Source organism: Triticum dicoccoides, chromosome 3A (assembly GCF_002162155.2).
Source record: "Triticum dicoccoides isolate Atlit2015 ecotype Zavitan chromosome 3A, WEW_v2.0, whole genome shotgun sequence".
Lineage (NCBI taxonomy): Eukaryota > Viridiplantae > Streptophyta > Magnoliopsida > Poales > Poaceae > Triticum > Triticum dicoccoides.
In genome coordinates this window covers 700,944,010-700,949,110 of record NC_041384.1, presented here as the reverse complement: position 1 = coordinate 700,949,110, position 5,101 = coordinate 700,944,010, and positions in this window count along the sequence as shown.

Below are 5,101 nucleotides of genomic sequence, written 5' to 3'. Positions count from 1 at the left end.
CAGCGAGGCGACCGCGGGCGGGCTGCTCCCGTGCGGCGGCGGTGGGATGGGCCGCGGGGGCTCTCCCCGGGCCGTAGCGGGCTGGAGCAGGTGCGGGTGGCGGCGGGACAGGTGGCAGGCGGCGGAGGCTGGGGCGCGGCGGCGGACGTGTCCGGCTGGCGCGGAGGCGATTTCTAGGGTTTGGACGAGGGGGATCCGGATTTCAGGGAAGGGGTCTATTTATAGGCATAGAGGGAGCTAGGGGAGTACAAATGAGGTGTGGTTTTCGGCCACGCGATCATGATCGAACGATCTAGAAGATGGAGCAGAGTTAGGTGGGTTTTGGGCCAAATTGGAGGGGTGTTGGGCTGCAACACACACGAAGCCTTTTCGGTCCCTCGGTTAACCGTTGGAGTATCAAACGAAGTCCAAATGATACGAAACTTGACAGGCGTTCTACCGGTAGTAAACCAAGGCCGCTTGGCAAGTCTTGGTCCAATCCGGAAATGTTTAATACCCCACACGAGAGAAAGGTAGAAATGACCACCGGAGGAGAACGAAGCGCCGGAATGCAAAATGGACAACGGGGAAAAAGCTCGGATGCATGAGACGAACACGTATGCAAAAGAAATGTACATGATGACATGATATGCAATGCATGACACGCAAGCAATGACATGGCAACAACAGCGAATAACTGCACGACACCTGGCACATCGGTCTTGGGGCGTTACACCTATGTTGTTTGCCAGCAAAACAATGTGCACAGGTTTTCAAGAATATACCTTTCAACTCAGGGAGGTACTCCATGCGAGCAAGAGCGTGCATGCCCTTCTCACTCATATGCCCAAGCTTCTTGTGCCACAATTCAACCGAAGTGTCTTTTTCAACAATGTTCAACACCTCATTGCACCACTTGGTTTTAGTCACATAGAGATTAGCTTGCTTACTTCCTCGAGCCACAATCAAAGAGCCTTTGGTGAGCTTCCACTTTCCTTCACCAAAATTACTAGGATGTTTGATATCATCAAGCTTGCCCACTGATAACAAATTCAGCCTTATGTCGGGAACATGCCTCACATCATCAAGCACCAATCTGCAACCTGTGTTTGTTTCAACGCATATAGAGCCCTTACCAGCAATTGCTGACAAACCACTATTTCCCATCCTCACTTGGCCAGCAACACCACTAGTGTAAGATGTGAAATACTCCTTGTGTGATGTGATGTGGAAGGACGCACCTGAATCCACAATCCAACTCATGGCATCATCACGAATAGCACTATAGCAATCTTCATCTTCAATGACTAGATAGTCCTCATCTGTTGCGGTCATGGCTGAACTGCTCTCAGCCTTTTGCTCGGTTTTCTTTGTGAGTTTCCCCTCTGCAAGCTCTCTTTTGTACTTCCTGCACTCGCTCTTTATGTGTCCCGGATTGGCACAATAAAAGCAAGTAATATCTTTTCTCTATTTTGACTTTGATCTCCCCCTGGGTTTGCTTTTGCCTTGCTGAAATCTTGTATTACTGCGTCCATGGTTCTCATTCTTCCCATGGGTTTCAGCCACATACACATCAGAAGAAGAGGCATCACCCTTTTCCTTCTTTCTAGCTTCTTCATTCAGCATACTGTTCTTCACCATCTCCAAAGTCAGCTTCCCATCCGGAGCTGAATTGCTAAGTGACACAACAAGCGTGTTCCAACTATCAGGCATGGAACTCAGCAGCAAGAACGCTTGCACCTCATCCTCAAAGTTGATCTTCATGGCTGAAAGTTGACTTATATGGCATTGGAAGACATTTAAGTGTTCAATCACACTTGTGCCATCTCGGTACTCAAGCTTTGCAAGTCTTTTGATCACCGAGGCTTTGTTCATTGATGTCTTCCTCTCATACACAGACTCCAACTTCTGCCACATCTCATAAGCATTTGTGTCATTTGCAACATGGTGGAAAATATTGTGGTTGATGTACAACCGAATCATACCTACTGCCTTTCTGTGCAACACTCTCCATTCTTCTTCCGTGACACCTGTGGGTATCTTGTCTTTCACAATTGGCTCATACAAATCCTTGCAATAAAGGATGTCTTCCATCATGGGCTTCCATAATGAGTAATTGGAAGAATCAAGTTTTATCATGCCACTTGTAGTAGCGCTTTCTTCCAAAGCCATTGTGAGCAGCACTTCCAGCAACAATCAAGCAACTGGGATTTGCAACCTTCTAAGCAACCAAGGCTCTGATGCCACTCTGTTCGGAATTAGCACACAAATGCACTTGTGGTTAACTGATAACTGCAGCGGAAACAAGTAATCTCAGCACCACATCATGTATTAATTCAAGGATCGTTGCTTAGCACGGAAGGAAACATATGCAGCGGCATATATGGAGGCAGAAAATGTTACTCAGCAGGCAAGACACTCCTCAGCCTAGTGTCTTGTGGTAGGAGTAAGTTTCTGGACAGCACCAAGCATCAACAAAGAGACACCAGATTTTTACGTGGAAAACCCCTCAACTTGAGGGGAAAAACCACGGGCCGAAGCCACCCAAATCCTCTTCCACTATTATCAAATGTGGGATACAACGAGTTCTTCTCTAGAAAGCAATAGAGGATCTCATACATCAAGATTTCTGAATCTTGGATGAACACAACAAGATTTGGGGCTCAAGAACTAGGGATTGGAACAATCTCACCAAAGATGGTGGAACCGAAGCTTGAGGGAGACAAGGTAGTGGATCTGGACCATCACAACCTTGGGGAGGAGCTCCCTTACTTCTTCCTTCAATCTTCCTCTTCTTCCCTTGCTCTCTTGGTTTTCTCACTTCTTCTCTCTTGGAGGATGAACTGATTTATGTCACTCTTGGTGGTGGCTGCTGGATGGAGGGTAAAGCATCCCCATCCACACATGTGCAAAGTCCAAAATGACCCTAGGTCATAACCCTAATGGGTAGTGGGCTTATGCACCTCTTTGGGCTGCCTAAAAGGCCTCAAATGGTCATCTCCTCACAGCCCACATGAGGAGGATATCCCAACAACACCTTACTATACTAAAATATTGTAACATTCATGAGAAAAAATAAATGATTCCGACCTCCTATAGTCCTACCTACCTCAGTAAGTTAAACCTGGAAAGTTCCATAGGATAACTATTTGTGATCCTCACTTGTTTAGGCAAATGAATTTTCTATAATGGAACAAACATTTTGGTACATAACAGGGAGGAACACCCTGGTTCTATTCTCCACTAAAAATGAAACCCATCACAGTCTGTTATTACAACAAAAAGCAAAAGAATCCCTGCGAAAAAAAAGCAAAAGAAGGAAAACTAACAGTAGCTCTTGCAGATATAGTTTAGAGAGGTTAACAAAGGTTGGATGCGTCTCATATAGCTTTAGATCGCCAAATGACAGACAACACAGCTCACAAACAAACGGTACCCACAGTTTCTCTTTAGCTGTCTCTGTGTCCACCTCTTCATATTTTCTGGTTGGAGCAGGCTTGCTGGCCTAGGCACAAATCTGAGGCTTCACTGATGGTTTGGGAACATCATACAGAGTATGTCAGCTTCTAATTTAGTTGGTGGATTCAATCCACAAATGTAAAAGCATGAGAGCATCTTATTAAAATGTCCACTGGAAACTGAAAAATTGTCTTGTAGAAATTGCAAAACATCGCTTGCAATCTCTGAAATGATAAACTTAGCACTCCAAACCAAAATTCTCTATTTGACTGCCTCTGAAATATAATAAATTGTATTCTGTACTCTGCCGAAAAAGGCTTTCGCCCCGCTTTATATATAAAGCACCAAACCACAAGCATCCAGTACAACCACACGCCATGCCAACGCAACACACACACACACACACACACACACCCAGGACAGGATACATAGACGCTGGGCGCAGCAACACCACTCCTAGCACTACCGCCCCGAAGAGATGAAGCTACATATGACGAACCATGCGCTCCAAGGCGGTGCCTTCAGGAAGGATACGATGCCGGAGCGTCGCCACCGTCCGATCCAAGGATCAGAGTTTCCCCCGGAGCCGCATGATGGGCAATGAGAGCCGCGACGATGCCTTCAAGAAGGGAACGATCTTCGCCGCCGCCGGTCCGTCCAAAGATAGAGCAGATTTTCACCTCGGCCAACATTCACCGCCACCGAACGCCACACCCCGGCAACCACGCCGCCCACACGACCATGGTGACCGGGCAGCACCAAGGCACGTGCTCTGCCCAAGAGCACCGCGCAACCACCACCAAGGTCGCCGCCCCAGCATCCAAGACCTCGACACCACCTCACCCGAGACCCGCCGCAGCCCAAAGAAAGAGACGAGCGGAAAGGTCCCACCTTTCGCGCCCCTGGGCAACCCCCAGCGTTGAGACCCAATAGGTCGGCCAGAACTGGTATCCACCGACCCATCCTGCTACCCCCAGCGCGAGACGAGCTCGATCCTGCAGCAACGAGAGGGGGACGAGTTTAGTCCTGCTGCACCGCGCGCGAGACGAGCTCGGTCCTACTGCATCGTGCGCGAGACAAGCTCAGTCATGCGGTATCGGGCGCGAGATGAGCGGTGGACCGCAGCTGGGAGAGGACCAGCCCTTTGATGGGAGTAGCGCCCAGGCGACGAGGAGAAGGGGTGAAGGTCGAGACGGCCCGAATGCAGACAAACCGACACCGGAGAAGCTGGCCGTTGCCACGGGCAGATCCATCGAGCCACCGTGAAGCCGCCATGACACCGGTATGCCACCACCGAGACCTACCCATGCCGTCGCCCACGGCCGGAGCAGCAGCCACGCCCGGCCGCTGCCCTACCCGCGTCGTCCGGCGAGCTCCAAGCACCGGAGCCGCCGGGCACGCACCACCAGAGCCAGGCGCCACCGGCCAGCCCCCAGAGCCAGATCCGGCCGGATCCGGCAAGAGACCGGTCGCACGCCACCTCCCGAGACGGGAGCACCGCAGCCGCCCCACCACGCGCAGAACGAGGGTCGCCGAAGCGCCGCCACCAGCAGGCCACCCCGCCGCCCCGCGAGACCGCCGCCGCGCCGCTGGATCCCGCGGGCGTCCAGCGCCATCGCTCGAAGGGGCCGCCCCGCGCCGGCGCCCACAAGCGGACGGGGAA